This window comes from Eulemur rufifrons, chromosome 30 (assembly GCF_041146395.1).
Source record: "Eulemur rufifrons isolate Redbay chromosome 30, OSU_ERuf_1, whole genome shotgun sequence".
Taxonomy (NCBI): domain Eukaryota; kingdom Metazoa; phylum Chordata; class Mammalia; order Primates; family Lemuridae; genus Eulemur; species Eulemur rufifrons.
In genome coordinates, this window is record NC_091012.1 from 85,140,717 (window position 1) to 85,154,078 (window position 13,362).

Sequence of the window (13,362 nt, forward strand, 5' to 3'; positions counted from 1 at the left end):
AATAATACTTATCCTTCTTGTTTTGGATCTAAACACTAGGACAATTGAGTAGAAGCTAAGAGGAAACAGATTTAGTTCCATTCAAGAGGAACTTCTGAATAAAGATGCCATCAAATCAAATCGGATGCCTTAGAGAATGAGCTATCTATTCTTTGGGGTAATAGTCAAATAGAGGCATGAGTATCTGTTAGATATGTCATAAAAAGAATAGGAAGGTGGGTTCTACTTCCAGGGTCCCTTCCAAATCTAAGGTTTTATGAATTTAAGAGCTTTATTTTTATCATTCAAGAACAGCACATGCTTTCTGATGCCATCGTTTAGAAGAAAAGCATTCTCAGAGTCTTCTTAAATTTTCTTTTCCAATAGTATGGTTAAAATACATAATTGTTCAGTTATCTCTAGCAGTATTGTGTACACTATTTGTTGCCTATGCCAAAGGAATTTTCAAAATATTTTAGAAATTTTTCATGGCAACTGGCAATGTGAAAGAACACATTGGAATGTACTTCCATTCCCATCCCTGCACTGTCCTCCAGGAATGGATTTACACAAGAACACTTTCAACTTATTGAGGATCTGGAGTCAGTAGCAACTATAATATATTCAAACAGTACTATAGTGTCTATACTGTGTACAACAAATGTGTACAGTATAAGGAGTTAATATTTACATTTATTAATCAAACTTGATGAGGGTGGTGTAGGGCTTTCAATTTTCTGTAAAGAACATGGTAGAAAATGATATAATTGATATTTAAATAGAAAATATTCCTGTCACTCATGCCAGATGCTGAAATTAAAGAATGCAATGCAAATACAAGTTTAAACCATGGCAGCAGCCTCTAAAATGACTTCAGAGGTTACAAATGTTTATTTCCTGTATTTGAATTGCTCTGTAAAGCAAAATGGAGACATTTTCAATCAAATAAAATTAATTCATGTCATTTCAGCATTAAGATAAACAAAGAACTGCAATAGATTCACATTTTCTGTGTCATGTGGAAAGCAACATGTTTATAATACTGAGTTAGTATGGTAAGATATTTGAAGGTACACTTACTGATGTAATAAAGATGAATTATCATGAAAAAAACAGAAATTGTAAGTAATACAATCTTTGCAAGTTCTTCCCAGTTCTTATGTTTGAAATAATTAAGTGGAGCAAAGAAACCCACCAGATTCCTAATGATTAATATATGCTATGCCTTTTTCAAAAGTGAACAATAAATCTTCTGTGATCCTTCAGGTTCCTTTTTTTCACATTGGTAAGCTTTGTTGGTGATGATAGTGGACAAAAATTCCTTATAACCATTGTGGTTTTGGAAATTAGTTTGCATATTTTGGCACTTCATCTTATAGAGGAACTAAAATAAGCTGCTGCCAACATTCCACTAAATTACACCTTTAAAGGTCTTTCTCGATGTCTCCACTTTTTTACTTTAATATTCTTGGAAAATCCTAGAATAAGTACAGTTACGCATTCCCTAAAGAAAAGCCTCCAGTAATCATCCCTTGCAAAGTTCAGGAGGTCCTGTATTCATGGGGGAAGTGCTTTAATCAAGATTAATTTTTTCCAGTTTTCAGTAATCTGAGCTCTTCCTGAGTTTTCTTCAACCCTCTTTTAGGATAAAATTATCAAATTTCCATGGCAGTTAAATGAAAAAGCTCAAGTGTATGGGTCATTCTGTACAATAGTCACCAAGGTACAAGTGAAATTAACTAAGAAAAAAGTGCAGGATTTAGCAGGAAGGCCATAGACTCACAAAATTCAGCATGTGGCAGAGCTCCTCTGTTGTGAGTTTTTGCATTCTTGCTAGATACATTTCCCTACACCTGTTTTATCTATACCTCCAACCAGATAAAATTAATTATGATCAAAAGTTCTATAATTAAGAAAACAAATAACTGTGTAAAATAAATTTTCTATTATACAAAAAACAAACTTAGGCCACTCTGACACAATCGAAAACTGGAAGAAGGGCTTTTTAAATTTTTTTCTATGTCACGTGTTGGTTTGAAAACTGGAAGAAGGGCTTTTTAAATTTTTTTCTATGTCACGTGTTGGTTTTCAACTATTGCTTAAAAATATACAAAGTGACTTGATATAATAAGGTAATTAAAGAACTGTAGGCTTCTTTCAGTATGTTTCTCGAGACTAGAAAAGAACCTATAACTCTTAAATACTAATTATTGGCATTATCTTTTCTTTCTTTGAACAACTAAATACTCCTAATGAAAATCAATGTCCTGCCACTCATCAGCTTTTATTTCCCTCCAGCTGTGTCGACATCTGGTAAACACAACTTTATGAAAGCAAGAGAACACTCATGAGAGGAGCAAGTGAAAACTGGAGAAGACATGAAATCAGATGTTCTTAATTCTGGCTATATAGAATCACCTATGGAACTTACAAAAATATTGCAGACATTACCTCTGGTATTTCAATTCAATTAGTGCATTAGGTATATCTGAAGCAGATTGTCTGTAGACTAAATGGCCCAAATAATTCTCATTTCTCTCCTATTCTCCCATATTTAAGTGTCTCTTCATGTCATATATCTCTAGGTATATACAGGAATATAGAAACATGTGGTCTCTAGTGTCTATTAATATGCAAACAACCTCAGATGATACAAGACCCCTCTGATTCAGTTCCTGCATACTTCTTCAACTTAATCTCTGACAACCTTTTCCCTCAATTCATAATGCTCCTGCTACACTAAATTTCTTTAATTTCCTCAATCATGCCAAGATTCTCCCTGCCTTGGGGACCTCAGGTATTTCCTACTTCACACACTAAAAAAAATTCCAAACAAGTGAAATATTTTAAAAATCTCAACAAATAAAGCCATGAAAGTATGACAATAAGATATAGGTGGTGAGTACTTATAAGCTTCTGATAGGGAAGGCATTCTTAAAATGTTAAAACATGGAAGAGTCTTCAAGATTTCTGACTAGAAGCACCTGGCACTTGCCTCTTTCACAAAGAAGGACCAAAATTATGAGTAGATAATCACATGCTAAATAAAGTGTCTAAAAGAGAACACTAGGATTCAGCAGAAAAGTGACAGGGAACTTGGAGGCGTGGAAAGAGAAGGAAGAGAAGAAGCAGGCCTGGCCAGGGTTGACTCAAAGCCAAGAGCCAAGAGAAACTCCCCAATTCACGGAAAAGGTAAGAGACAGATCCCCAGTGGTCCACATTTCCACCATGGACTACTGCGATCCAAGCCAGAGGAGAGCCCCTCCTAGTGGGCCCTGAAACTAGTATAGGGAAGTAGCTGGACTCCACATAATGGCATTGTTCCAGAAAGAGAGTTTGTGCTGGACTCCACACATAACTCCAAGACCCAAGTAGCTGCATAATGGTACCATTTTGAGAGCCCAGCCCCCAACAGCCTACATCCTGACCTGGTGCCCAACAGACCTTGTGTCTCCACATCCCTAAAGACCTGCTGGCATACTCTCACATCCATCCAGAAGGCTGCAACATTATTACACTGGCCAGACCCAGTGGTGTGGCTGAGTTTCTAGCACTTTAGCACATGCAGTGTTCTATATCCTGGGGCATGGGTGGTATGTCACACCAGGGAAATTGCCCCTGGGAAAAACAGAGCCAAAATGCTTACTCCCCAGAGGCTGAGAACCTCCCACCTAGGGTCACTGCCACTGATGGCAAAACCCCATCCAAGGCAGCAGGGCCGATGCACACCTGCACATGCTTTTAGAGGCCTGGGAACTAGCCCACGTGGGTGCCAACCAGGGGCCTGAGACCAGGTCCACCCCACCCACTACCACTGCCACTGACACTGCCACATAAGCACACTCTCTGGGGGCCAGGAGATCAACCCACCCTGCCCATTGCAGCCTGTTGTTGAGACTGAGTAGAAGCCTGCCTCATGCAGCACCACTGCTGCCTATGCATGCCTTCTGAGGGCTTGAGGACAGGCCCACTCAGCCTGCCACCACTAACACTATTGGTACCCATCCATATGTGCCACTGGAGAGCCTGGGAACTGGGTTGCCTGCTGTGTGTCACATGGGGGCCCTAGAGTTGGCTCACTGCCACTACTGACATTGCTGATATCAAATCACTCAGGGGCCCTAGAACCTGCTTGACCAGCCTGCCTCTGTCACTACTGGTGCATAGCAAGATGTCTAGAGGCCCAAGTATCAGCCCACCCAGACCCACTACCATGAATGTCCATGTGCACAGCCCAAGGGTCCAATGACCCGCCACTGCCGCAACCAGTGCCAATGGAGTGGCCCACCTGGGATCCCCATCCCTAGAAAAAACTCAACACAGCCTCTAATAACCTCTAATAACAACCACACCCTAGGCCACTGAGGAGCTCAGAGACAAAAATAATGCTGATTACAATTGAAGAAATCATATGGAGACTACTTCACTATGCCCACCCAGAATCACAGTCATAGTGCCCTACCCAACTAACATTAAGACACATTAATAGGAAAAAGTCTTTCCGACTGAAAACCAACCTAAAAAATATAGGAAGTGACTGCTATACCAGATGCACACATATCAATGTAAGGACACAAAAATCATGAAAAATCAAGGAGACAGGAAACTTCCAAAGGAGCACAATAATTCTTTGCCAAGAGATTTCAGTGAAAAAGTAAAACTATGAAATGCCTGAACAAAAATTCAAAATAACGATTTCAAATCAGCTCAGTGAGATACAATAGAGCACAGATAATGCAAAGAAATCAGGAAAACAATTTATGATTTGAATGAGAAACTCAACAAAGAGATAAATATCATAAAATTGAACCAAACAAAAATCCGAGAAGTGAAGAATTCAATAAAAAAATAGAAAATATAATCAAAAGCTCCAAAAATAGACTAAATCAAGAAGAAAAAAAATGTGAACTTAAAGACAGTTGTTCAGAAATTATTTACTGAGTTAAAAGAAAAAAAGAAAATAGAAAAGAAAAGAGAAAGAAAAGAAAAAAGGATGAAGAAATTCTCTGTAACATATGGGACATCATCAAGTGATTAAATATTTTAAATTTTGGAGTTCCAGAAGGAGAAGAGATGGCCAGAGTCATGGAAAACATACACATTTTTTCTTAAAAAGCTGAAAATATCCTAAGTCTTACAAGAGATATAGACATACAGAGACACAGGGATCTCAAAGATCCCCAAATAGATTCAACCCTAAAAGGTCTTCTCCAAGGCACATTATAGTAATATTGTCAAAAATCAAAGACAAACAAAAAATTCTAAGAAGAACAAGATATCCGATTGGTGTCATTCCCAGATGTGTATTTAGGTGATGATCAGGGAAACCAATTTTCTGGTGAGTACACAGACTGAGGTGGGGGGTGGGGGAGGGGATGGGGGTATGCCTACACAATGAGTGCATTGCGCACCGTTTGGGGAATGGTAACCCTTGAAGGTGCTGACTCGGGAATGGGGGGGTGGGGAAGGGAGGGATATATACCTACATGATGGGTGCAACGCGCACTATCTGGGGAACAGACATGCCTGGAGCTCTGACTTGGGGGGAAAAGCGGTACATGGGCAACGTATGTAACCTGCAATTCTGTATCCCCCATAACAATAAGATGAAATTTTATATATATATATATATATATATATATATATATATAAAAGAGCTACCATTCTCTATTGTGAATCAGAAAACAAAAATCATGAAGAGGAAGTTGAAAAGCAGAAGAAAAGGAATTCAAAACTGAGAAGAATAAAGGAGAGGATAAAATCCTAAGATTAACCTCCAATGTGATTTATCCAACTACAATTAATATTATAAAAGTCAGAACAAAATTGAGAGGTGTCTGTTAAGGACTTCTGCCCATTTTTTAAATCAAATTTTTTGTTTTCTTATTGAGTTTTAAGTGTTCTTTGTGTATTCTGGATAGTAGTCCTTTATCAGGTATGTATTTTGCAAATATTTTCTCCTGATCTTCGGCTTGTCTCTTCATGCTCTTGATAGCATCTTTCATAGAAGTTTTAAATTTGAATAAAGTCTATCTTATCAATAAAAAAAGAAAAAAAAACAAGATAAAAGCATCAAGTCACAGAGAATCCCTGTCAAATTAAAAGTGAATTTCTAAGCAGAAACTTTATAAGCCAGGAAAGAATGGGAGGAAATATTCAAAGTGCTGAAAGAAAATAAAAACTCTCTGTCAAAAATACTCTAACTAGCAATGTTATTTTCAAAAAATGAAAAGCAGAAATAATCTTTCCAAGATAAGCAAAATCAGAGGAGATTCATCACCACTAGAATGACCTTATAAGAAACACTTAAGAAAGTCCTATATCTGGAAGCAAAGGGATGATATTTACCATCATGAAAACATGTGAAGTATAAAACTCACTGGTAGAACAGACACACAAATGAGAAATAGAAAGCAGATAAAAATGTTATCACTAATGGCCGGGTGCAGTGGTTCACACCTGTAATCCTAGCACTCTGGGAGGCCAAGGTGGAAGGATTGTTTGAGGTCAGGTATTTGATACCAGCCTGAGCAACAGTGAGACCCCATCTCTACTAAAAATAGAAAAAAATAGCCAGAAGTAGTGTTGTGCACCCATAGTCCCAGCTACTCAGGAGGCTGAGCCCAGGAATTTGAGGTTGTGGTAAGCTATGATAATGCCATTGCACTCTAGCCAGGGTGACAGAATGAAACTTTGTCTCAAAAAAAAAAAAGTTACCACTACAGAAAACTACCAACCTGCCATGATAAACAATAAGAGAGGAACAAAGAAGGAAAGGATACACAAAACAACCAGAACACAATTAATAAACTTATAGGAATAAGTCTTCACTATTCTTGATAACCAGTATAAATTTCCCACTTAAAATATATAGATTGGTTGAATGAATTAAATATGTGACCCAACTATATGCTGCTGACAAGAAACTCACTTCACCCATAAACACACATAGAGCTTGAAAATGAAGGAATGGAAAAAGATATTCTAAGCAAATTGAAACCAAAATTGAGAAGGAGTACCTACACTTAGATAAAACAGACTTTAAGTCAAAAGCTGTAAAAAGAGGCAAAGAAGATTATTATATAATCATAAAGGGGTCAATTACACAATAGGATATAACAATTCCAAATTATATATCAATCCAACACTGGAGAACCCACATATATAAAGCAAACATCATTAGATATAAAGGGAGAAATAGACTCCAATACAATAATAGTTGGAGACTTCAGAACCAAACACTCAGCATTGAAAAGAACACGTAGACCAGAAATCATCAAAGAAACGTTGGATTTAAACTGTACTTTAGACCAAATAGACCTAATAGATATTTAGAGATCATTTTATCCACTAGCTGTAGTATACACATTCTTCTCATCAATACACAGAACATTCTCCAATACATACCACGTGTTAGGCTACAAACCAAGTTTCAACAAACTTAAAAAACTCAAAATGATATCAAGAATCTTTGCTGATCACCAAGAAATAAAACTAGAAATCCTGAACAAGAGAAAATTTGGCAATAATACAAAAATTCAATAATATCTTGCTGAGCAATTAATGGGTCAATTAAGAAATCAAGAAGAAAAGTTTAAAATTTCTTGAAACAAATCCAAGTAGAAATATAACATATCAATGTCTATGGGATACAATAAAACAGTGCTGAAAGGAATATTTACTGCAATAAAAGCCTACATAAAAAGTAAAGGATTTCAAATAAACAACATAATGATACATTCAAGAACTAGAAAAACTAGAAATAATCAAACCCAAAATGAGTATAAGGAAAGAAATAATAAAGATCATAGCACAACTAAATGAAACAGAGACTAACAAAAAGGCAAATAATCAATGAAACAAAGGTTTGTTTTTGAATAGATAAACAAAATAAACTATTAGCAAGGCTAACCAAGAAAGAAAGAGAGAAAACCCAAATAAATAAAATCTGAAACACAAAAAGGAGGTGTTACAACTGATACAACAAAAATAAATGGGGTTATTAGAGATGACTATAAACAACTATATGCAAAGAACTTGGAAAACCTAATAGAAATGGATAAAATTGTGGACACACACAACCTACCAAGATTAAACCAGGAAGAAATAGAAAATATGAACAGGCCAGTAAAAATTAATGATATTGAATTAGTAATAAAAATATCCCATGAAACAGATATCAGGACTGGAAAGCTTTAATGTAAATTCTACCAAACTTATAAAAAACTAAAAGCAGTTTTTAAAACTATTCCAAAAATTAAAGAGGAGGGATTTTATTCTAGCTCATTCTACAAGACCAGAATTACGCTAATACCAAAACCAGACAAGGACACATGAACAATGACAAAAACAAACAAAGAAGCAGATAATAAAAGAAAACAAAACTACAGGTCAACATGCCTGATAAACATAGATACAAAAATCTTGAACAAAAATATTAGAAAAAGAAATCCATCAACACATCAAAAAGATAATACACCATGATTATTATTTTATTTCGGCATATTATGGGGGTTGAAAAGTTTACATTACCTATATTACCCTTACCACCCTTCCCTCCCGAATCATAGCTAGAAGCGTATCCCCTAGACAGTGCTCATCGCACTCATTATGTATGTATACGCCCTCCCCCCTAAAATCTGCCCAACACCCGATTAATGTTATTCCTAAATGTGCTCTTAGGTGATGATCAGTGAAACCAATTCGATGGTGAGTACATGTGGTGCTTATTTTTCCATTCTTGAGATACTTCATTTAGTAGAATGGGTTCCAACTCTATCCAGAAAAATGCAAGAGGTGCTATATCACCATTGTTTCTTATGCCTGAGTAGTACTCCATGGTATACATATACCACATTTTATTAATCCACTCATGTACTGATGGGCACTTGGGTTGTTTCCACATCTTTGCAATTGTGAATTGTGCTGCTATAAACATTCGAGGGCACATGTCTTTTTTATAGAATGTCTTTTGTTCCTTTGGGTAGATGCTCAATAATGGGATTGCTGGATCGAATCGTAGGTCTACTTGTATCTGTTTAAGATATCTCCATATTGCTTGCCACAGAGGTTGCACTAGCTTGGAGTCCAACCAGCAGTGTATGAGTGTTCCTGTCTCTCCACATCCATGCCAAAATTTGTTGTTATGGGACTTTTTGACAAAGGCCATTCTCACTGGAGATAAGTGATACCTCATTGTGGTTTTGATTTGCATTTCCCTGATGATTAGAGATGTTGAGCATTTTGTCATATGTTTGCTGGCCATTCTTCCGTCTTCTTTTGAAAAATTTATATTCATGTCCTTTGCCCACCTTTTGATAGGGTTGTTTGATTTTTAATTGATGATTTTCCTGAGTTCTAAATAGATTCTAGTTATCAGGCCTTTTTCAGATGTGTAGCATGTGAATTTTTTTCCCATTCTGTAGGTTGTCTGTTTGCTTTTTTGGCAGTCTCTTTGGCTGTGCAGAAGCTTTTCAATTTGATCAGGTCCCATTTATTTATTTTTGTTGTTGCTGTGATTGCCTTTGGGGTCTTTCTCATAAATTCTTTGCCTAGGCCAATGTCTATAAGAGTTTTTCCCACATTTTCTTCTGGAATTCTAATAGTTTCAAACCTTAGGTTGAAGTCTGTTATCCACCATGATTTGATTTTTGTGAGAGGTAAAAGGTGTTAGCCTTGTTTGAGTCCTCTACATGTGACTATCCAGTTTTCCCAGCATCATTTATAGAATAAGGAATATTTTCCCCACTGTATGTTTTTTGTCTGCTTTGTCTATTTCCATAAATGTCTATATCCAAAAGACAGAAAATTTACAAAGAGAGAACCTAATGAATAGACACAAAGAGCTGGAGAAAGAACAGACTGACCCCAAACCCAGCAGAAGGAGTGAAATTAATAAGATCAAACCAGAGCTAAATGAAATGGACAATAGGAAAACTATATGGGAGATTAATAAAACAAAAAGTTTGTTCTTGGAAAAGATAAACAAAATTGACAGGCCTTTGGCTAGACTAACTAAGAGTAGAAAACAAAAAATCTCTAATAACCTCCATCAGGAACATGAAAGGAGAAATCACAACCGATGCCACAGAGATAAAAGATACCATTTTTGAATTCTACAAAACCATTATGCACACAAACTGGAAAATGTGAAGGAAATGGACAATTTTTTAGAAATGCACAGCCCCCCATAGGCTGACCCAGGAAGAAATGGAATTCTGGAATAGACCAATATCAGGAACTGAAATCGAAACAGCAATAAAAAACCTCCCCAAAAAGAAAAGCCCTGATCCAGATGGGTTAACACCCAAATTTTACCACACCTACGAAGAAGAACTGGTGCCCATCCTACAAAAATTATTCTCGAACATTGAGAAGAACAAAATTATCCCCAACACATTTTATGAAGCCAACATAACTTTGATACCAAAACCAGGAAAAGATGCAACAAAAAAAGAAAACTACATACTATATCCCTTATGAATATAGATGGAAAAATTCTCAACAAAATCCTAGCAAATCGAATACAAGTTGTTATCAAGAAAATAATCCATCACAACCAAGTGGGCTTAATCCGAGAGATGCAGGGATGGTTCAACATACACAAGTCTATAAATGTAATTTGCCACATAAATAGAAGCAAAAATAAAGACCATATAACCCTCTCAATAGATGCAGAAAAAGCATTTGACAAAATTCAACACCCTTGTATGATAAGAACACTTAACAAAATAGGCATATACGGGGCCTATGTAAAAATGATACAAGCCATATATGACAAACTCACAGCCAACATCATACTGAATGGGGAAAAATTGAAAGCATTCCCACTTAGAACTGGCACCAGACACTGTTGCCCACTGTCCCCATTAATTTTCAACATAGTACTGGAAGCCCTTGCAAGAGCTATCAGGCAAGAGAGCAGAATCAACGGTGTCCAAATAGGGACAGAAGAGATCAAACTCTCACTCTTTGCTGATGATATGGTATTATATCTAGAAAACCCCAAGGAGTAAATGAAGAGACTCCTGGAATTGATTAATGAATTCAGTAAAGTCTCAGGATACAAAATCAATACACGCAAATCAGAGGCATTCATACATGCAAATAGCAGTCAATCGGAAAACAAAATTAAGGATCAATGACATTCACAATAGCAACAAAGAAAATAAAATACCTAGGAATATATTTAACTAAGGAGGTAAAGAACCTCTAGAGGGAGAACTATGAAACACTGAGGAAGGAAATCGCAGAGCATGTAAACAGGTGGAAAACCATACCATGCTTGTGGATTGGAAGAATCAACATTGTTAAAATGTCTATACTGCCCCAAATGATCTACAGATTCAATGAAATCTCTATTAAATTATGAACATCATTTTTCACAGATATACAAAAAATAATTTTACACTTTGTATGGAACCAGGGAAGATCCCATTACCAAAAGCAGTTTTAGGCAATAAGAACAAAATGGGAAGTACTAATTTACCAGACTTCAAACTATACCACAAGGATGTGGTTATTAAAACTGCATGGTATTGGCACAAGTGCAGGGACACAGACCAGTGGAACAGAACAGAAAATCCAGATATAAAACCATCCTCATACAGCCATCTAATCTTTGACAAAGCAGACAAAAACTTACTCTGGGGAAAAGAATCCTTAATCAATAAATGGTGCTGGGAAAACTGGATAGCCACATGTAGAAGACTGAAACAGGACCCACACCTTTCACCTCTCACAAAAATCAAATCACCGGAGATAACAGTCTTAAACCTTAGGTGTGAAACTGTTAGAACTCTAGAAGAAAATGTGGGAAAGTCTCTTATAGACATTGTCCTAGATAAAGAATTTATGAAGAAGACCCCAAAGGCAATCACAGCAACAACAAAAATAAATAAATGGGACCTGATTAAATTAAAAAGCTTCTGCACAGCCAAGGAAACAGTCACAAGAGCAAACAGAAAACCTACAGAATGGGAAAAAATTTTCGCATGTTACACATCTGGTAAAGGACTGATAACTAGAATGTATTTAGAACTCAGGAAAATCAGTAAGAAAAAATCCAACAACCCTATCAAAAAGTGGCCAAAAGACATCAATGAAAGTTTTTCAAAAGAAGATAGAAGAGAGCTGAGGACTGGAACATGGCGGAGTGGTGGTGACTGCTTGGATCTGAGCTCCGGTGAGGAAGCCGTGCATCCGGACCTGCCACAACGCTAGAGGACCGCTCCCACACAGGAACAGTGGTGTGAATCCACGGAGAATCAGCGTGGGACAAACAGAGCAAGTGAGGTCTGAGGTGAACGAAAATTAAGATCGCGGAACTCTGCAGAACGCGCGGAACAGACAGTAGCCAGCGGAGCACGGGCCGGCTGCGCCCGCCCCCAGGTGAGGCGGGGGCAGTCTTTTGGGAAAGCGGCTTGCGCTCCTCACTGACCTCCAACCCCAATTGCTTGGAGACCCCCCCGCAAGCCAGAGCAGAATCACCGAGGGAGACGTGGGGCATTGCAGACAGGAGGCTTTTTCGGGAGAATAGCTTGGAACCTGGGAAGTCTCAGCTGAGACAGCCCTTGGCGAGGAGGGATGGACCTGTGCCAGGAGGGAGGGGCACGAAGGATCCTCGATCAGTGAATTGCGCTGTACCTCTGTGCTACTTTTGTCGGTGGTTCTTCAGCCGGTGGCCCCCGGTGGCTTTGCCCGCCAACCCCCCCGGCAGCGGCGGTCTCTGGTCTCTGCCTGCTGGGGAGCCGGACCCCCTCCCACCCCGGAGCGCTGTGGGCACCATCTTGAAAGCAAAGGTGGAACCGCTCAGGAGCCACAAGGTGCCAAGCGGCTCTCTCTCCCCGGTGCCCTCCGCTGGTCTCTGGGCCCACGCCATCTCCGCTGGGGCCGCCCTCGGCGTGAAGGGGCGGAGCTGCGCTAAGACGTTAAAAAAAAAAAACAAAAAAAAACATTGAGTCGCCACTCGGGACCCAACGGGGCGGGCGTGAAGGGGCGGAGCTGCACTAAGGCGAAAAAAACACAATCATTGAGCCGCTGAACTATATACTTCAGATTTGTGTATCCCTTCGTTTAGCGATGTGGTGTGGTGCTGTGTAGCTTTGTTTTTGTTCTTTTTGTGTTTGTGTTTTTGGGTTAGGTATTTTTGTGTTATTTGTTTGTTTGGTTTTTATTTTTGGGTTTTTTTTTGTTTTTTTTTTTTGGTTTTGTTTTTTCTTTTCTCTTTTTCCTTTTTTTTCCTCTTCTCTTCTTTTCTTTTCTCTTTCTTTTCTTTCTCTTCTCTTCCTTTTTTTTCTTTTCTTTTTTCTTTTTCTTTCTTTCTTCTCTCTTTTTGCCTTCTAACTGGGAAGCCACAGTGAGCTTCGGAACGGGCCAGGCCCC